This window comes from Oryctolagus cuniculus, chromosome 6 (genome assembly GCF_964237555.1).
Source record: "Oryctolagus cuniculus chromosome 6, mOryCun1.1, whole genome shotgun sequence".
Lineage (NCBI taxonomy): Eukaryota > Metazoa > Chordata > Mammalia > Lagomorpha > Leporidae > Oryctolagus > Oryctolagus cuniculus.
In genome coordinates this window covers 105,946,649-105,968,206 of record NC_091437.1, presented here as the reverse complement: position 1 = coordinate 105,968,206, position 21,558 = coordinate 105,946,649, and the positions used below count along the sequence as shown (strand labels likewise).

Here is a 21,558-nt window from a genome sequence, read left to right as displayed (position 1 = left end):
CAACCACTATCAAAACTGCTCTCTAATGGGGCCACGTCTTTCTGAGCTATCTTGGATATGTTTGGGAAGGAGGGAGGCTGTAAATACACAAATGAGCCTGGCAGAGGAAAACATTTAGGTGGTAGATTTTAAGACAGAGTTCAAGTTCGTGTTCAGAAGCCTTGGAAATCTTTCTTCACCCCCTGGAATCAGCTACAGTAGTCCTGCCTAATCCAGTCTAAGACTTCAGTTACACACAGTCAACCATGGTCCAAAAGTATTACATGGAAAGTTCTGGAAATAAACAATTATTAAGTTTTTTTTCCTTAAAGCTTTATTTCGTTTTTTTTTTTTTTTTTTTTTTTAATTTTTTGGCAGCAGAAAGAGAGAGAAAGAGAAGTACAGAAAGAATCTTCCATTCACTGGTTCATGCCCCACATGCCCACAATAGGCCAGGCTCTGTCAGGCCCAAGCCAGGAGCCTGGAACTCCAGCTGGGTCTCCAACATGAGATAGAAACAGACAGACAGAAAGAGATCTTCCATCCACTGGTTCGCTCCCCAAATGTCTGTAAGAGCAGGCCTGGGTTAGAATAAAGCTAAGGACCGGGAACTCCACCTAGGTGTCTCACTTATGTGAGGGGAACCCAGCTGTCATCTACTGCTGCCCAGAGTGCATATTAACAGGAAGCTGGAATCAGAAGTGGAGCCAGGACTTGAATCCAGGACTCAGATATGGGATGCATGGTCTCAAGTGGCATCCCAGCTGCTATGCCAAACACCTTGTTACTAAGTTGTTCAAACCAGCTCATCCATTTCATACCCTAGCTTGTAATGGCAACCCCAGTAAAATGTTTTTAAGGAAAGAACTAACTGGGCAAGTGTTGGGACACGGTGGGTTAAGTTGATATTTGGGACTTCAACATCCTATAACAAAGTGCCCTGAAATCCAGTCCCACTTCCCCGTTGTGATCCAGCTTCCTGCTAATGTACCTGAGAGGCAGCAGATGATAGCCAAGTGCTTGGAGTCCCTACAAACCATGCAGGAGACATGGATGGAGTTCTTGGCTTCTGGCTTTGGCCTGGCCCAGCCCTAGCTGTTAAAGGCATTTGGGGAGTGACTTTGCAGATGGAAGATCTCTCTCTCTCTCTTTCTGTCTCTTTGTCTCTCACTCTCTCTGATGCTCTGCCTTTCCTTTATAAATAAATAAATACACAGGTAAGTAGATAAGATACTAACCTATGTTTCCTTCTATGGGAAGTTTCACAAATAGAGTACTATAATTTATAGTTTAAACTGGGATGAGACAGCAGCAGGCATAAAAAGGGACTATCTTCTAAAACCATGACTGTGGAACCCATACTCAGAGCTGCTTGCGGCTGCCAAGATATCCCCTCACCCCTTGTCACCATGACCGGTGACAAAGGGCAGATAGTGCAGTCGAGGACATCCTAGACAATAGACAACATTCACCAGCTCCTTAAGCCAGACCTGTTTGGACTCCTGATTCTCTCCTCCTTCCACCTATCAGAAGTCACGTTAACTCCACTTTCTAACCCTGTTCACTGCCACCCATTCCACTACCACTTGCTTCCTTTGGGGTCATCATTGTGTAAGGCCTGTTTTTATTGCAACAGTCTGCTAATGGCCCTCTCTTTTACGCTCCAATCCGTTCTTCACTCTGATGTCAGATTGATCTTTCTCAATTGATCATTCTCCTTCCTTAAAAACCCGTACTGGGTTTCCATTGTCCTCAGATACATCTGCAGCTTCTTCCTAATTGGATGAGCATCTCTGGCCTCCTCTCTCAATCGGCCCCCTCCCACCCCACCTGCACACCATGCCTCAGCAAACTGAATTATAGTCAGTTCCCGGAATGCACCTCCCTTTTCACTCTACTTTGCATAAACGCTTCCTCCTCCACGCTCTCCACACCAGGGCACCCCCTGCTTTCCCCATCCCACTCTTGTGCTGGAAATTCTGTCTTCCTTATATTTAGAGCTCAGCTTAGAAAGGACTTCCTCCGGGAAGCCTTTCCTCCAAAGGTCCCAAATCCTCCGTGTGTGGCACCATTACGGAATTCCTCTTCCCTGTCAGAGCACTTGGTTGAACTATGGGTAACTTCTTTGAAATCCCTCTGGGCTGTTATCTGAGCGAGGGCCTGCCCTTCCAACCAGACTTCCCTGGCTTTGACCTTCCAGCAACCAGTTTTGTATACTAAACCAAGAAAATCTGCTCACTTCCTGCAGCGCCAGCCTGAATCCATGCATAGCCTCCGCTGTCATTTTTTCTCTGTTCTTTTGCAGATTGCAGTAAACAACTAATCCTGCCATCCTGTCTCGTTTGTTTTCCCCCATACTGTAAGGCTTCTCCTTCAGTAGAAATGAATCCCATGTACCTTAAAAGATTGCCCCAGGGCAAACAACATATGGAAAGGAAAACTGGCTTATTGCCACGAAAAACACGAACTCAGCAGATTTGCCTTTCCTCCTAAGTTTAACCCAATGAAGAAAAGTGCTTACATCACCAAAGCTTCAGAGACCCCAGGGAAATTGCTGACAGCTGATTTCTCAATCACTCCTCAGAGCGCAGTAGAGGGCAAATGCTTCAAGTTGTAGGAACCTTGTGGTCACACATTTGCAAAGATGCTTAAAAACATAAAATGCAATAAAGAGGTTCATTCATGTGTTTAGGATCACTATGCTCTCACTTCAAGTTTGAAACAGCCTCACTCATTTGGAAGAATACCTTGGAGGCAGAACAATTCAGCTTACGTAAAAGTAAATTGTGAGAATAAACTCAGACCAAACAATGTGGTGACTTTCCAGAATCCAAGTACGGGCACAGCAACACCCATCCTCAGCTGAGAACGTGTCTGTCCACCAGCTCTCTCTCTCCTAGACCCAACTCCTTTTGGAATTTCACAGCCAAGCAAGTAGACAACTGGAGAGAATGTTGTCTTTTGGTACCAGTGTGCCCGGAGTAAAGGGGGAAAATGTTTCCCCTCGGATCCTAATTTCAATAGCCCTTTGTGTTCTGTGGATATCCCTCTAACATTGGATGGTAAGGGTGCACAATACACAATTGACTAGGTCCACTAGAATAAATTGTTTAGGTTTCGGGAAAATGTTTAGTTTGGCAATATCTTATTCTGTGTATCCTGAAATGTATTTTCAAAAATATGACTTTAGTTTCTGGGAATTAAGTGCATACTTACACGCAACACAAATTAGCACTGTATGAAGTAACTTAGATTGACATAACTGGTCTACACGCTCTGCACTTTTCTCATACTTAGAAAGAAATCCTTTGTAACAGCCCACGTGCCCAGTGTGGTCTGGTCTTGCCTTCTCCAAATCCACTTTACTCCTTGCCCAATAACCACACTGGCCTCATGTTCAGTGTCTCAAACACTTGAGACTTTTCTCTTGACTAGGCCTTGGCACATGCTGGTCCCTCGATCTGGAATGCTTTTCCCCAACTTCTTTCTGTGCTGGCTGCTTCCGAGGTCTTAGATCCTGATGTAAAAGTCAATTTCCTGGAAAGGCCTTCTTTGAATACCTGTTTCCTTCTCTCCCATTTATTTCCAAAGTAGCACCCAGTTTTTCCTTTTCACAGGACTCAACTATTTTCCTGTTACTTGTTTGTTCATTGTCTTTCTTATTAGGATCCAAGCACCTGAAGTCAGGCACTACATGTAGCTGATTCACTACTGAGTCCCCAGAACCTGTACAGTAAGCGCATTTACCACTATATGTTTGCTGAAACAATGTATGCATTTGTGGACTGAAAAAAATGTATAATGACGTTGGTTCTGTGAATTAAGTACTGTTTTAAATGGGTCAGTGTTTTATTAGTCTCAAATATCTATACAGATTTTTAAAATCATTGCTGAGTTGCACATAGATACTCAGACTACAGCAGTGGATTTAAGACCATTTTAAATGGTTCTGAGGATCCCTGGTTCTCCAGGGCTTGAGGACCTCTGGACTAAATGTGCTCATTTAGAAGACTGCGCTCTAAGTCTTGCTTATAACGTGACATATCCTAGAAAGTGCCTTTTCATTCTTTTATTCACTTTAAGTAAATTTTTGTTTTAATTTTTTTCATGAGATTAAAAAAAAAAGATTTATTTATTTATTTGAGAGGCAGAGTTACACAGAGAGAGAGAGAGAGAAAGGAGAGTCTTCCATCCGCTGGTTCACTCCCCAAAAGGCCACAATGGCCGGAGCTGGGCCTCTCCAAAGCCTAGAGCCAGGAGGTTCTTCCGGGTCTCCCACGTGGGTGCAGGAGCCTAAGCACTTGGGCCATCTTCTACTGCTTTCCCAGGCCATAGCAGAGAGCAGGACAGGAAGTAGAGCAGCCAGGACTCCAACTGATGCCCATATGGGATGCAGGCACTGCAGCTGGAAGCTTAACCTACTCGCCACAGAGCTGGCCTCTCTTCATGAGATTTTTAAAAACATAAACAAGGGGAGTGGGTTAAGATATCTCCCTCCCATGTCAGAGTATCTGAATTAGAGTCCTGGCTCCAGCTCCTGACTCAAGCTTCCTGCTAATGTGCAACTTGGAAGGCAGCTGGTGATGGCTCAAGTAGTTGGGTTCCTGCCATTCACATGGGAGACCTGGCTTGCATTCCTAGTTCCCAGCACTGCCTACTGCAGGCATTCTGAGTGAATCAGTGAGTCAGAGCTCACCCCACCTTGCCCCCACCATCTCTCAAATAAATAAATAATATAAATCTCCTTCCTTCAAAACTTCGAGAATCTGTTGATTAACTGGTTCTCATTGAGGTTTTTCTTGGCTCTAACAATCACTGAAGTCCAACCTTTGCTTTTTTGTGATTTAATTTTATTATGCAAATGCCTAATTTATTCAGTTTGCTTTCATTTAACTCCTGCTAGATGCTGTGGAGACAAAGATGAGCTCCGTTTAGTAGTTCATGGACCAATAGAAAATGCCAAATACAGTTACAATTCAGTGCAGCTCAGTGAGGGAGTTAAGTTCCAAAGACCACCACGCACAATAGGAAGACATCAGAGTGTTTCTTACAGAAATGGCTTAGAGACTGCAACCTGCAGGTTGCTAGGACTAAGGCCCGGAGAAATGGGAAGGGCACAGCATGCACAAAGACACTGAAACAAGAAACATTCCATTGTGTTCCAGGAATTACAAGCAATTTGGTGTCCCTGGAGCATAAACTTTGGGGAGGGAGTGGCAGCTGTTGGACCCAAGACATAGGCAGGTCCAGATGCTGGAAATGGAGTTGTACCTTATTCGGGTGCTCGGACTTTGTGCTCTAGGCCACGGGGAGTCACCAAAGTGTGTTGTGGGAATTGTTAATAGTTAATCTCCCAGAACATGTGAATTGAAAATTTTTATGTAAATGACTTTCCATTTTTATACTACTAGCAGTTGGAAGAGACATATCATAAACAAAAACTTCAAAGGATTTACAATCTGGCACTCTTTTAATTGTGTTTATTCCAAATACTTTCCACATCAAAATGAATGTTTAAAGTGAATAAATTTGATATTGTGAAGTAGTCCATCTTTAGTCCTGATGTTTATTAAATAGAAAGACTCAAAAAATCATCCAATTATTCTTGGAAAATGTGCATGAATGTGTGGTATTTGGAACTCTATTTTAGAACCCAAATGTCATAGACATCTGGACACAAAAATTATGCAAGAGAGACCTTTAGAAATGTGTTACTAATTATTGACTCTTCCCTGCCACAGCACAACTGCGCCTTTGTTATGGGCACTGTGTGCGGTACTGCTGTAGACTGGGGCCTTTTTCACATGCTGTGGTTTATTTTCCTAAGATATTCTTCATAACCAGCATCACAAAGCACTTCACAGAGTTAATAATAAGAAAGCTAGTAAACCTTACAAATAAGTGAATTATATTAGTGGTGATGAACGGATAAAACAATAGCTCAGAAAAAGAGCTGTCTAAGGAAAGAGGAGGAGAAATATGGCCAAGCCAGCTAAAGAATTAGGGAAGGAATTCAGGGCTACTAGCTATAAGACAGAGGCCGTGTGAGTTTGTAGAGCTGGAGGAACCAGATTGTAGTAGTCATCTTTTTACTTACTAAGTGTGTCTTTCAATCTCTCTCTGCTCTAACTTGTTATCTGTAGCATGAGCAGGTCATATTTTAAGACCACTTTCCAATTCTATCATAAAGGTTATAAGACTTTAAAATATCCTGTGTTCAACGAATAATGAGTAACTACTCTTCAGATCAGGAACAGTTCTAAGTGATAGCATCTAGGAACAAGAAGGGAAGACAGGGAACTAGCTATAAATAGATCAAGTAATTGTAGTTATAACACGAGCTGTGAAGGAGAGAAGATTGCAGTCTAGAGCTGGGCAGCACAACACTGAGCAGGAAACACTGAGGCACGAAGAAAGAGATTTGGGGAATCTGGGGGTCAAGGGTTCCTGATAGCCAAATGCCAAAGTCCTGGGTCGGGAACAAGCCCGACTTCCTTGAGAAACCCAGAGCACCAGTGGGTCTGGAATGCAGGAATGAGGGGCAGCGTGGCAAGGGAGATGGGAGCTTGGTCATGGAGGGCCTCCCAGGCTGAGCTAAGAAGTCCCAATTTTAAGCACAATGGTGAGCACTAAGAGGGCTGTAAGCTGACAAGTGACGTGATATTTATGTTACAATTTGGCTTTGGCTGTGGTTTTAAGACTTGATTGCGTGTGGCAGAGTGAGAGAAAAGAGACTAGTTTCAGAGACCATTGTGAAATGTCAGATAAGGAGTTAATGGTGGCGTGAACTAAAGTGGTACAATTGTTGGGGAGTGATATCAGTCAAAATTCTTTTATTTAAACATCTTCAGATTTAATGTCATATTTTAAAAAAAATTATTCATTTGAGAACCAGAGAGAGAGAGAGAGAGAGAGAGACTGAAAAACAGAGCTCCTGTTATCTGTTTTACTCCTCAAAGGCCTGCAATGGCTGGGACTGGCTCTGGGCCGAAACCGGAAGCCAGGAACTCAATCCATGCCTTCCACGTGGGGGCAGGGACCCACTCACCAGAGCCATCATTTGCTGCTTCCCAGGATGTGCATCAGCAGAAAGCTAGACTCAGAAGCTGGAGCCAAGAATGGAATCCAGAAACTCTAATGTGGGACATGCATGTCTTAACTACTATGCTGAATACTCGTCCCTTGATGTGATACTTCAGAAGCTGTCTCAGATTAACTGATAAATTTCACAACATTGATTTTAAATGAATGAAAAATGAAGGAGGACAGCTAGGAAAAGGATAATGCCAAATAAATGTCATTTGCTCTGAACAGTTTTTTACTGGATTTGGTAATGTGCATATTTGCAGATTTCCACTTGGGTTCAAATAAGGAGAAGTAGTATGTTTAGGAAGATAAATCAAGCCTCTTTAGGCTAGCTGGATGACTAGCAAGGATTCCCAGTAGATATCATTAAGTTCTGTTTTTAAAGTACATGCATTTGTGGGGCAGATGGCTGGTATAATGGTTAAAACATTGTCTGGGATGCCCATATTCCACATCAGGGTGCCTAAGGTCAAGTCTTCATTCCAGTCCCAATTCTAGCTTAATGATAATGTGCACCATGCAAAGCAGCAGGTGATGGCTCAAATATCTGAGTCCCTTCCATCCACGTGGGACAGCTGGGTAGGGTTCCTGGCTTTTGCCTTTGGCCTGGCCTAGCCCCAGCTAATGCATGCATTTAGGGGGTGAACCAGTAGATGGAGACTGAGATATCCCTCCCCTTTTTCTCTTTTTTATCTCTGCCTTTCAAATGCATAAAATAAATTTTAAATTGTTTTAATATATGTGGGGGCAAGCATTATGGCACTATGGGTTCAGCTGCTGCTTGGGACATCTGTGACCCATATTGGAATACTGGGTTCAAGTCCAGCTACTCTGCTTCCAATTCAGCTTCCTGCTAATGTGCACCCTGAAAGGAAGCAGGTGATGGATCAAGCACTTGGGTCTGTGTCACCAATGTGGGAGACCAAGATGGAATTCCTGGTTCTTGGCATCAGCCTGACACAGCCCTGGCTATTGCAGGCATTTGTGGAGTAAACAAGTGAATAGAAGATCTCTCTTTCTCTGTCTCTCTGCCTTTGAAATAAAATGAAAATAAATAAAAAGAGAAACCTTGAAAACATAAAGGTCCTGGGGCTGGCATTGTGGCATAGCAGATTAAGCCACCTCTTGCAATGACAGCATCCCATATTGGAGTGCCAATTGGAACCCTGCCTACCCCCCATTCTGACCCAGTTTCCTGCTAATGTTCCTGAGAAAGCAGCAGGTGGCACAAGTACCTCCCACCTGTGTGGAAGACCAGGATGTCGCATCTGGGGAGTAGCGGATGGAAGATCTCAATCTCCCTCTTTCTTTCCCCCTTTCTTGCTACTTCCCTCTCTAAAACTGTTCAATTAAAAAAATAAAAAAGTTCCAGAAGCATTTTCCAATAAAAACAATGTAGCCACTGAGGTTAACCCATCAATGTCTGTTTTACCATTAGTCAAGTAAAACTATGTGATATCATAAGTCACGGTCACAGGAAGACTGAGGGTATCCTTATGAAAAAGGTCCACATGTTCTCTGGGTGCAAGTATAATCCTGGAAAACTATTTTGCCATGTACTCATTTTGGGACCCTAAAGTCTCCTCTTCGACAGCTCTACCCTGAAAGTCTTGTGTTGTCAGTTACCTGGGCACCCTATAATTGACTGAACACAATTTTCGTACTCCTCAAACTGCTCTTTACCCTTGGATTACCTCCCTACTCTTCCTGCCAAAATGATTCTGCATCCTTCAGCATCACTCGAAAGTTAGGAAATAGCTTATAAGTTCAGATGCCGAATGAGACGGCCGTGTCCCAAGTGAGAGTGCTTGGCTTCCAAACCCAGCTCCAGCTCCTGCCTGCAGCTCCACACTAATGCAGACCCTGGGAGGCAGCAGTGATGGCTAAGTAGCTGGGTCCTTGCCACCCACATAGGAGACCTAGACTGATATCCTGGGTCCCAGCTTCAGCACTAGGCAATGGGAACTGAATTAGCAGATGAAAGTTCTGTCTTATCTGTCTCTCAAATTTTTTAAATTTAAAAATTAGGGGCCAGTGTTATAGCATGGAGGGTTAAACCAACACTGGCAACACTGGCATCCCGTATCCAAGTACTGATTTCTCTGCCTTTTTTTTTTTTTCTTGACATGCAGAGTTAGACAGTGAGAGACAGAGAGAAAGGTCTTCCTTTTTCCGTTGGTTCACTCCCCAAGTGGCCACTACGGCCGGTGCGCTGCGCCAATCCGAAGCCAGGAGCCAGGTACTTCACTTGGTCTCTTATGCGGGTGCAGGGCCCAAGGACCTGGGCCATCCTCCACTGCCCTTCTGGGCCACAGCAGAGAGCTGGACTGGAAGAGGAGCAACCGGGACAGAATCTGGTATCCCAACCGGGACCAGAACCCTGGGTGCCGGCGCTGCAGGTGGAGGATTAGCTTAGTGAGCCGTGGCGCTGGCCTACTCTGCTTCTGATCCAGCTTCCTGTTAATGTGCTTGGGAAGGCAGCAGGAGACGGCTCAGATGCTGAGAGATCAGGATGCAATTCCTGGCTCCTGGCATTGGCCTGGCCCAGACCTGACTGTTGCAGCCATTTGGGGGAAAAAACCAGCAGATTCTGTCTGTCTGTCTCTCTCTCTCTCTCTTACACAAAATAAATCAATGTCAAAAAAAATAGATGAGGGGCCAGCACTGTGGCGCAGTGGGCCTGAAGTGCCGGCATCCCATATGGGCGCCGGTTCAAGACCCGGCTGCTCCACTTCCTATCCAGATCTCTGCTATGGCCTGGGAAAGCAAAGGATGGCCCAAGTTCTTGGACCCCTGCACCTGCATGGGAGACCTGGAAGAAGCTCCTGGCTCCTGGCTTCGGATCAGCGCAGTTCTGGCCGTTGTGGCCAATTGGGGAGTGAACCAGTGGATGGAAGACCTCTTCCTTTCTGCCTCTCCTCTCTCTATGTAACTCTGACTTTCAAATAATAAAATAAAATAAATCTCTAAAAAAATAAAAATAAAAAAATAAATAGATGAGTGTTTTAAAAAAAATAGTAAAGTTAGGAGATAGCTATGTGGTATAGTAGTTCAGTCACTAATTGGGATACCTGCATCCCATTTGAATACTTGGTTTGAGTCCCAGCTTTTCCATTTCCAATCCAGTTTCTTCCTAATGTGCATCCTGGGAAGGCAGCAGGTGATAGCTCAAGGTTGTGCTCCTTGCCACCCATGTGGGAGACCTGGATTGAGTTCCAGATTCCTGGCACTGGCCTGGCCTCGCCTTGGCTGTTGGAGGCATTTGGGGAAATGAACCAGAGAATGGACAATCTTTCTCTGTCTCTCTTCCTTTCAAATAAAATGAAAATAAAGAAAAATTGTAGATGCCAAATTAAAAACAAAATAAAGTGAAAGTCAGGAAAGCAATCTGATTAACCCATACATTGATCTCTAAATGACTGGCAGATAAGTAAATTTCAGAAATTTGTGCATCTCAAAGCAGTTGCCTATGAACCCAAACGAATCCCTCATTAGTATAAAATCAGGAAATGTAAGAAAGTAAAAACACCTGGCACAGTTGGCGGTGGGCTGTAATCGAAGGGAAGGAGAATGGAGGTGCATTATCCTTCTGATTCCCTCGCCCCCAGATCCCAGATTCTGAAACAGCTCCATGTGCAAATTCCTTTCTGCATTTTTGCCCAAGTTAATTTTTATTACAGTTCTGTGAGTGGATAATATCCCCAGGTCACTGAAGAAGTTGCAATATCTCTACTCTTCTCAGGCACTTCTGATTAGAATCCTGGAGGCTAGAATCCATTCTTCTTAGAATTCACTTCAGGGGGCTGGCACTGTGGCATAGCAGGCAAAACTGCTGCATGTGACACTGGCATCCCGTATGGGCACCGGTTCCATTACCAACTGCTCCACTTCCGATCCAGCTGCCTGCTAATGCACCTGGGAAAGCAGCAGAGGATGGTCCAAGTGATTGGGCCCCTGCACCCATGTGGGAGACCCAGAAGAAGCTCCTGGCTCCTGGTTTTAGCCTGGCCCAGCCCTTGGCCATTGTGGCCATTTGGGGAGTGAACTAGTGGTTGGATGATCTCTCTCTATATAACTCTGCCTTTCAAATAAATAAGTATGTAAGTAAGAAAATAAATAAATAAATGGTTCACCTCAAATGAGCTTTCCCCTGAGCAGGGCTAAGTACCAACCCTTTACCTCACCCAAAGGCCACTTTTCCCTGGAGGCTCAAGTAGCTCCTGGAATCTTTCAGGCTTTCTGTAAGGTTTTCTGAGGCTATTTGTTCACGTGCTGTCACTCTCTGTGGCCCTGGGAATGCTTAATTTAAGCCTGGGCTTCCTCCTCACTGAGGTAGAATGGAAAAAAGACCAGAGTTTTAGGGCACTTTCTGTGCCAACTCTATCGTGAACTTGAACTTTCCACTCTCTGTGTCTCTGCCTGGCCCTGGAAGGTGTGTGTATGTCAGGGGAGGGGGGTGCACACACAAGGGAGATGCAAAAGGTATATACTGCATTCCTCATCTTCACTACGGGATGGGTGCCCAGATCAAATAAGATGACGTTTCTGAAAGCACTTTGGATAAATAGCAAGCACTGGCATTCTAAAGCACAACTCTTTCTTTGTTGAGCTGTCGTTACGACTAGGCATTGTGCTCAGTGCTTCATGTGATTTATAACATTCAGTCATCTCAATCAACACTAAGGTATTAACCTAATTTTACAGACAAGGAAATAGAGACTTAGATAGGAAATGCCCAAGATTCAAGGGGCATGGTCTCATAACATTGCATTTGGGAGTGGGGGTGGGAGGATGGGGGAGCTGGGATGTGAGCCCAGCCCTATCTGTCCCCACTGCCTGTCCCATGACCACTGAACTATCCCACCGCCCATTCCTTACATGTAAGTATTATCTGCCCCATCCATTTTTATTGACTTTAAATCCATGTATCCTAATATCTTCCAAATCTAATGACTTTATAGCAATTTATTCTATATATTGTACTATTCATTTCTTATATTCGAGGGATTTCCAAAAGTTTGTGGAAAATGCATATTATGAAACAACTATGCATGGACTTCAAAAATTTTAAGCACCAAAGTGAACTTCACTTACAATTCCAGTTTTCCACAAACTTTTGGCAATGCCCTTGTGTCAGTGTGTTTGTTCTGCAAAATTGTTAAGTGTCTTGAAAACAAGGCTTGGTTCTTTGCGGGGTTCTGTGTATGGTTGCTAGTGCAAATGCACTATCTGCCCAAGGACTCCATGCTGAGAAGGAGGCAGAATCAGGAGTCCAGCTGGAGGGCTGAGCAAAGCTATTGAAGATAGAGGTCACAAAACAAATGACCGTCACAATTCCAAATTTCATTTAATGTTTCTGAGTGGCCAACTATAGTATAGTTAAGCACCAGAACATGCTAGTATTATATAAAGATAATTTTAAAAGTTGTATGTGGGTAGCAAATGTTGTGACTCATGTACTGAAAGAGGCTTAGCTTTTTTTTTTTTGTATTATATAATAATTAGAATCACATTTCAGAAGTGTGCCTAGAATGCAGCAGTCAGGATTAAAAACCTTCAAAAATACATCAAGTAGTGTCTTCTTAGAGGTGAACATTGATTTTATATCTGTGTGGTGGATCAGAGCCCAGTGTTTTTTATCCCTGAATAATTGCAGCCAGCCTCGGACATGAAGTCAGGCATCCCACAAATAGAATAAAAAAAAAGAAGCCAATCCCTGTGTAACAGAGAGGATACCTGGGCACACTCCTCTGAGCCTTGGCAGCCGTGGAAAGCCCTGGATATGAACAGGGCCTCTTCTTCCAGCCTCCAGTAATGAATAACTCTTCTACCAAGCTGAGCCTTCTGAAGGTCATGCCCCAGCCTCAGCTCAGAGGTGGAGGCAGAAGACAAGCGTGCTGAAGCATCAGTATGAGAAGCATTCGGCTCATGTTTAAGTTCCCCTTTTCTTTTTCAAAAAAAAAAAAAAAAAATGTCTTGGGACTATACTTGTCAAGACTAACTACTGTTAGGTACTCTGAGAATGTTATTCTCCAACAAGAAAATCAGGAAGGATAAAAATAGGTAGGACGGGGGCAGGCATTTGGCACAGTGGTTAAGGCATCGCTTGAGATGCCTGCATCCCATATCAAAGCACCTGAGTTCAAGTTCCAGCTCTACTCCTGATTCCAGCTTCCTGCAAATGCGCACCCTGGGAGGCAGCCGGTGATGACTTAAATTGTTGGGTCCGTGTCACCCACATGGGAGACCTGGATTGAGTTCCCTTTTTCCATCCTTGTTCTGCCACAACTCACATGTGGGGTGTGAGTCAGTGGATAGGAGATTTCTCTCTCTCTGCCTAAAAAATAAATTAAAATTTTGAATTTATTTTTTTGTTTGTTTCTTTAAAAGAGAGTGAGAGCAATTGAGACCTGTCTTCTGTAGATGACACAGACTGTAATTGGATACCCCAGAATACTTCAGTTGTCCAAATCTTATCAGAGTGACTGTCTTATTACCTGGTGCACCTGTAAGGTGATGAAGAGGAAGTGAAAATCTTATCTAGGACAACAAAGCCAGGCCAAGACAAAAGGCCAAGCAACAAAAGCAGTTAGAAAAGTCCAAGAATCACTTACTCTTGGGTTGCTGTTGATTATGCCCTGTCTGAATAAAAAAAAAAAAATTGTAGCAGAAGGCAGGTCTAGGCAGGGGGAGTGACCAAATCTACATCCCTTAAAAAGACACTCGGTAGTGCTCCTCTTGAACCATCAGGAAAAGAGACCGTCACTCTGCCAAACATGGTGCATCCAGGTCTGGGGAATAAGTGACCCCGTTCCAACAAGGGCAGGATCACTTCTGGGGGCTTTTTTTCTAGGCAGGAAGAAATGACTAGCAGTTTCCCTCTGCTCCAAGTCCACACTCAACAAATAACCCCCTGATTTCTAATTTTACCTTCTGCTTAGGCAGGAGTGGAAAGGTAAGGTCTTTGTCCAAGTCTCTTTTACTATCAGAAAATATACTGGATTTTGGTTTTATATCTCAAGATTTTATACATTGACTGTTGAGGTTAACGATTATGCCTTTTTTTAAAAAAAAATATTTATTTATTTGAGAGGTAGAGTCACAGACAGGGATAACTCTTCCCAACCGCTGGTTCACTCCCCAAATGGCTGCAACTGCCAGAGCCAGGACGATTCAAAGCCAGGAACTAGGAACTTCTGCTGGGTGCAAGGTCTCGAGTACTTGGGCCATCTTCTACTGCTCTTCCAGGCCATAGCAGAGAGCTGGATTGGGAGAGGAGCAGCCAGGACATGAACCGGTGCCATATAGGATGCCAGCACCACAGGTGGAAGCTTAGCCCACTACACCTCAGCGATGGCCCCCATAATTGGTCAGTTTGGGAGCATCTTCAAAATCAAGTTTCCTGGACACATCTAGACACATCTAGCCTGGACACCCAAAATTCTGTAATTCAAGCAGAATAAGACAAATGGTGGTCAGCTGACTTTTCTCTGATTCCTATATGTTCTACTGATGAAAAATCAGTACTAGAAAGAAGATTGTTATGGTGGTTGAAATAATTTTTGCTCTTACTCCACAAGTAAAAAGAATGAGCAAATGCTATAGGTTAGCAAGGTCATAATGTAACAGCATTCAACTGTAGGCTTTTGAGAACATTTTTATGAGAGATTAGAAAAACTTTCAAGTCATAGCCATGTTTAATATCAAGTAACATAGCTAAAGACTACCATAAATCACACAGATCTATTTTGTGTCAGACATTGTATGGAAATGTTGGGAAATCCAACCTGAACAAGACATATAAGTAAATAGCTAAAATAACTGTGATGGGTTATGAGATGATGTACAAGGCACAGCTATGTACAAGGATGGAGAAATTCTAGCTCAGGGAGCTAAGAAATCTCACTGGAGGAGGTGGCCTTTGGAAAAGGTTTTGAAGGAATACGATGTATTTCCCTGTTGGCCTGGGAAAAGCAATGCAAGATGATCCAAGTGTTTGGGCCCCTGCCACCTATGTGGAAGACCTAGAAGAAGCTCTTGGCTTCAGCTTGGCCCAGCCCTGGCCGTTGCCTCCATCTTGGGGGTGAACCAGCTGATGGAAGATCTCTCTTTTTTTCTCTAACTCTGCCTTTCACAACAGATAAATAATCTTATTTTAAAAAGAAAAAGAAGAAAGAAAGAAAAGTCTTTAGAGTTTTCAGGACAGAAAGGCAAAAGGAAGTCCCATTAAGAGCCTGGGACCTCCATTGAGGCAGTTGTGATGAGAGTGAGAAGGAAAAGACAGGTTTGGGAACGGCTTGGCATCCAGACTCAGAGGGCTTGGTGACAGATTGTGTTTGGGGCGAGAGAGGGAGGAACTAGTATAACTCCCAAATTACTGGCTTTGGAACATAGGGATCTTTTATTAAATCTTCCTCTAAACCATTATACATTATTCAGGGAGAGATTAAAGATGTGCCTGTGTTGGGAAACATCGTTTGCTTCCGACTAAGGGAATCCCTAGATTAGAAATCAACCCCCACCCACCCCCAGTTTTGCTTTTCTCATCTATTTTGTGCTTTTCACCGGAAGCTGGGAGAGCTGGCTCCAGGAAGAAAAAATACATAACTGAAACAGACCTATTGTCCTGGAGAAAGAAATGGAAAGCCGAAAGATACAATGAGACACATTTGGAATGCTTAGAGCGAGGTGTCCAGTGCTTTATCACAGACTCTAGCTGCACTCAGCGTGTGCAGCTTTGCTGGTTTTCATTAAGCAAAGAAGCTGGTTTTCCATAGCAATAAACATGGAAACTTCTTTAGTTACAAGTGTAATCAGGGCTTCAACATTTAGAGGTGTATTAGTGAAATTACATTTTGGCCTTTCCTACTGAGTGAAAATAATGAAGCAAATGTGTCTTTTTGTAAATAGGTACTCCATCCTCAGAGTCAGGATGCTTGATGGTCAAGAAGTGTTTATGAATACGATTTTTCAAATTCTGCTCCAGAGTTTCTTGTTGCTTTCGAATCTCGGCTCTGTGTGGCCTTCCGTGGTGCATTCTAGCTTAGTGGGTAGGAATCTTCGCTCTGGAGTTTGATTACTTGAATTCAAACACTTGGCTCCATCGCTTCTGTCTTTTTGGGCATGCTGTCAATTGCCCTGTTATCTTGTCACTGACACAGGAAATTAATAATATCGGCATGATCTTTGAGTGGAGTCCAATTCCGAAACAGAAATATTAGATAGGATTTGACTTCAAAAACATATGATCTAATTCAGTGGTTCTCAAATTTTACCATGCAATCAGGATCACCTGGAGGGCTTGTTTAAGCCGCAGATTCCTGAGATGAGCCTTCCAGAATCTCTAATGCAGTAGACCTGGGATGAAGCTGAGATTTAAATTTCTGACTAATTTCAGGTGACAGTCTGAGGCCCGTGCTTTGAGAGTCACTGATCTCATTAGAAAGGGAATTTTCAGTAAAGAGAGACAGACAGACCTAAGAACACTTACAAAACAGTTGTGCCTGTTTTATTACTGATTTTGTTTAGGAAGCCAAACCATACATTGCAAGAAATCCAGTGGCTGATGATCACTCACTTAAGTGAGAGCCGTTTTATTTCCAGGATAACCTTGAGTTTCCTCCATTCTGGGATGCATCCTCATAGATACAATGTGCATTAGTTTCATGCAGAGAAACTAATTATTCCTACTCGCCTTTTCCAGTATTGTAGGGTTTTAGACTTGAACCTGAATCAAACCAAACCATAAACCATTTAATTGGGATATCCCAGGCTAATTTGTTGAACTCCAAAACTAAATCAAATGCCAATTATCCTTTTCCTGAAGTGTGAACTAAGTGAAAGAGATTTGTTTAAAAAAAAAAAAAAAGTGAACGAGTTCAAATTAGAAACAAATCTGTTAATTTGCTGAAACCATTGAAATGCAAGGTCATATTTCCCAACAAACCAAGTCATTTTTAAAACAACACAAAACTGTATGTGAGATACTCTTATACTGTGCTAAACTGAATGAAATGTTAGAAGAGTAAATCGCTTGAAGAGTCAGCTCCCCCTAAGAGTGTTTCCTCTAAGAGTCAGCTCTCAGGGTTCAAATCAAGATTTGTTAATGAGGGAACTACTTAACAGAGATGTGGTTAGGGGAGAGGAATGTTTAGGTACCAACAAACTAGCAACAGCAGGAAGTCATTACCAGGCAGGGCAGGAAGAGGCAGAAGCAGAACCTAGTGTTTTCCAAGCCCAGTGGGAGGAGGAGCTGCGGAAAAGAAGCTGTCAGGTGAGAGGTTTAGCCAGGGGACCCCCCCCCCACTCTCCCCTTCCCAAAGACAAATTAGAACAGGGTTGCTAAATGCAGGAAGGGATGGGGGTGACACAACCTCAGCTTCTCCTCCTCCTTTTCCCTTCTGTCTTGCTGGGGCCTTCCTCTGTCTGAACCCCACTGGGAGGAAGGGGTCCAGAGTGGCCCGGGGAACTGATCTGCAGGTGGCAGATTCCTGGCAGGCAAGAGGGAGCAGTGGAAGGCAGAGGGTGGCCAGAGCAACCTCCTCTTTCTGAGCGAATACCAGACATTAGACAAAGTGTTAGTAACCAAGTTAAAGAACGCACAGGTCTTAGGAGGTGCCCCAGCACATGGGAAGCCTCATACTCTAAATGTTAGCTGTTAGAATTGCTGCCGTGATTAGCCCTGTCTGCATATGAGGAAATTCAAGCCTGTGGACTAGAAGCGACTTCTGCCTGGATAACTGCAACACAGCCCACTCTCAAATGCAGGTTTTTAGACGCCACTGCTCTGTGAATTCTGTGAGAGCTTCCGATAGCGCCGTGTAAGGTGTATAAGGTAAGGCATTGCGTGCGTGCTTCCTTTTTATAACTTATTGCAAAACAAAGCACCTTAACTCTCTGGACCTGACTAAAGAAATCTGTCATCTGTCACCAAATTGACACTTTTTGAGACTACACAGAGATAAAATTAACGAAACCATGATCTGAAGGATGATTCTACATAGCTGATACCATTGTTAATGTTAATGATAATAGTGGTGTTAGTAGGAATCCCAATGGTTGTTAACGTTTTTTGAGTATTTGTTAGATGTCTAGCACTGTGTATTTTTCAGGCATTGTAGTAATACAGTCAGTAATCCATGGCACCCACTTTTAATTTCCTGTTCATTCTTGCAATGTTTTTTGAACTTGGAAATAATCCAGTTGGATGATTTTGCTGGCCCTTGTCTGACTATTTGAGGTTTTATAAAAATCATTTAAAATGTGATGTGTGAGAATATATTAACTCCTAAAAAACTCCCAGATGACAATCTTTTTCCCATAAAATGTTGGAGGAGTTTTTCATACTGTTATACCACCATGATAAAAAAAAAATTAGCTCTCAGGCAAGAGGCTTGAATTGACCATGCATTCAGAATTTGATTGCATAAAATCAGACATTTTGAACATCAACATAATTTGTTTCTTATTTGTGTCAGTTCAGCTCCTTTTTGGCAACAGATTTTAAACAAGGGGGTAGCCATTTCCCCTTAAGTCTTGGTATTTTAGGACCTCAGAGTTTCAGTTCAAAGAAGGTGTAGTCAGTAAGCTGAGAAATCACATGTGCGTTTCTAGTCTGCTAAGGAAATGAACAAGAAATGTTTTCCCATGGGGTTGATTTCCACTGTGCCACACTATCTGTCAACTTTTCCCTGATGATGGGAGCAAGTATCAGACAAGGGCACTGTAACCAACGGCTCATCACAGAGCTGAAGTTCGTTCTTGGCAGTCCAGTTACAGAGTTGTCGTTAGGAAAGTGTGAATCAAGAGCATCGGAGATGCTTCTACTCGGCACAGCGGCTCCGTGAGAGCAAGCAAGAACTTGCGGGTGCACCCTTGGCTGTCCGGCCACAGCAGAGGGCTGACTGGGAAGAGATGACCTAATTGCAGTAGAGGCTGAACTGTGTGAAATTGACAATATCTGACCAATAACTGATTGGCTTGACCTACAAAAACGGTAGTTCATCCTGATAATTCTGATCGTGATTTCAGTGGTTTAGGGAACTACGGTATTTCATTTATAGACTCTCCTAAAATCAACTCCATTGGTAAAATATTGCTATTTCACATCCTACAAATGAAGAACACTTGAGAGGATTCCAGGTAAATTTGAGTATCCAGAGAACTGCAGAAATTGAGATTTTAAGATATTAATAGTTTATATGTGGAAAGTGCCTAACCAAATTCCTGACACATAGCAGGTGCTAAGAAGAATTGAGTAATAAAATGTTACCACAATAGCCACTCATGTGGGCATCTATGATCATAATATTAGCATGTTGTAATATAGGCCTTACTTGGTTACACATTATGTGACATGCCTTAATTCAGTTAGAGGGAAACCAGTTTCCAACACAGTCAACTGACATGAAATTATATTGAAGCATCAGAAAGGTAATATTATATTATCAGACAAAATCTTTTTTTAAAATTTTTTATTAATTTTTTTTTTAATTTGACAGAGTTAGAGAGAGAGAGAAAGGTCTTCCTTTCCCATTGGTTCACCCCCCAAATGGCCGCCATGGCCAGCATACGGCACCGATCCAAAGCCAGGAGCCAGGTGCCTCCTCCTGGTCTCCCATGCGGATGCAGGGCCCAAGGACTTGGGCCATCCTCCACTGCCTTCCCAGGCCACAGCAGAGAGCTGGACTGGAAGAGGGGCAACTGGGAGAGAACCGGCGCCCCAACCAGGACTAGAACCCGGGGTGCCGGTGCCGCAGGTGGAGGAATAGCCAAGTGAGCCACGGCACCGGCCCCAGACAAAAATCTTAACAACAGAGAAGTCAAAGAACAAAGAACAGCAAATGATTTTTGTAATGCATTTTGTATAAGCTGTGTACTAGAGAATGTTATAGCTATGATTATTTCTTCAGGTGAGATCAGGAAATGATTTCTTACAGACAGATGTCTGTTTTGTGAACTTGAGGAACTGACTTAGGCAATTAATACGAAAACATTGGAATTTATAAGCATGGAGAATTTGGAAGGAGATACTCATTTTATAATTAGGGTGTTATACCCAAATTCTCACCTATTATTTCTGGGTAAATTCTTACAACTTAGCAAGTTCATTGAGTCTCCTGCAAGTAATTTCTGCTTTGTCGTTACTCTCACTGCTCTACAGAGAGAAGTTGGTGATTCAGCTGACTGCGGAGCAGACGAGGCACAGCCTTGGCCGTGACACAGCTGTCCACACACTCCGCAGGTGGCCTCTGGCTCTGGTGGATTTTATAGGCAGAATCCCACACAGCTTTGTAAATTTCTTTTTCTTTTTTTTTTCTGTGACTCCTTTGCGTGAACCACATCCACAGAGCAAATGTGAAATCCTAGAAATGTGACCTCCTGGGCCCAGGCAGTGTGGGGATTTCCTCAGCAGTTTGGAGCTAAGTTGGAGATGGATTTTTTTTTTCTAAGCAGGTGTAGATTTGATTCAGCAGGTGTGTAGCTGCCCTGCATTTCTGATGCAGTTCTAGGTGATGCAGTGCTGCTGCTCTGGGGACCACTAACATCTCACAGGCACTGAAGCCCATCCCAAACTTGCCGTCTTTCACCCCAAGCCAGCTGGTCTTCCACTTGGGTTCTCATTACCTTTGGCTACTATTAATCTCTATCTGACCTTGAGTAATGCGAGGCTTGTTCATTAAAACAAATGTCTTTAATCCAATGGATTTTTATTTCATCTTTTTGATTTTTATGTGTTAGAGAGAAAGGAAGATCTTCCATCTGCTGGTTCGCTCACTAAATGCCCACAGTAGCCAGTGTTGGGCCAAGTGGAAGGCAGGAGGTAGGAACTCAGTCTGGGTCTGGGTGGCAGGGACTCAACACTTAACCCATCACCTGCTGCCTCCTATGATACTCATTAGCTAGTGGTGAAGCTGGAATCAGAAGCAGAGCCGGGCCCAAGCCCAGGCACTCCAATATAGGATGCAGGTGTCCCAAGCAGCATTTTTTTTTTTTTTTGACAGGCAGAGTGGACAGTGAGAGAGAGAGACAGAGAGAAAGGTCTTCCTTTACCGTTGGTTCACCCCCACAACGGCTGCTCCGGCGGCACGCTGCGGCCGGCGCACCGCGCTGATCCAAAGCCAGGAGCCAGGTGCTTCTCCTGGTCTCCCATGTGGGTGCAGGGCCCAAGGACTTGGGCCATCTTCCACTGCCTTCCTGGGCCACAACAGAGAGCTGGACAGGAAGAGGAGCGACCAGGACAGAATCCGGTGCCCCGACCAGGACTAGAACCCAGTGTGCCAGCACCGCAGGTGGAGGATTAGCCTAGTGAGCCACGGCACTGGCCCCAAGCAGCATCTTAATCACCACACCAAGCCCACTCTTCTGAGGCTCCTTCTAATCCTTCCCACTGCCATACCCACATCTGTTAAGAAGTGCTCTGATTCTTCCCTATCGCACTCACGCCTGATCCTTAACTTTTCAGCCCCCTGTGACTTCCAGGACCTGGGCCTC

General features: G+C 43.7%; 1 long non-coding RNA gene across 8 annotated transcripts in view; it reads left to right on the top strand.

Moving 5' to 3' along the window:
* Positions 1 to 21,558, top strand: part of LOC127490727 (uncharacterized) — an 86,737-nt gene that overhangs the window by 32,603 nt on the left and 32,576 nt on the right. For 2 of the 8 annotated variants that reach the window (XR_011389488.1, XR_011389483.1), the window contains exons 4-5: positions 3,646 to 3,712; positions 17,833 to 17,899. The exons of 3 other annotated variants lie outside the window; for them this stretch is intronic. This is a non-coding gene — a long non-coding RNA (uncharacterized lncRNA). The remainder of the gene's footprint in view (positions 1 to 3,645; positions 3,713 to 17,832; positions 17,900 to 21,558) is intronic. 3 more of the 8 variants (XR_011389489.1, XR_011389485.1, XR_011389484.1) reach the window with 2 other exon arrangements.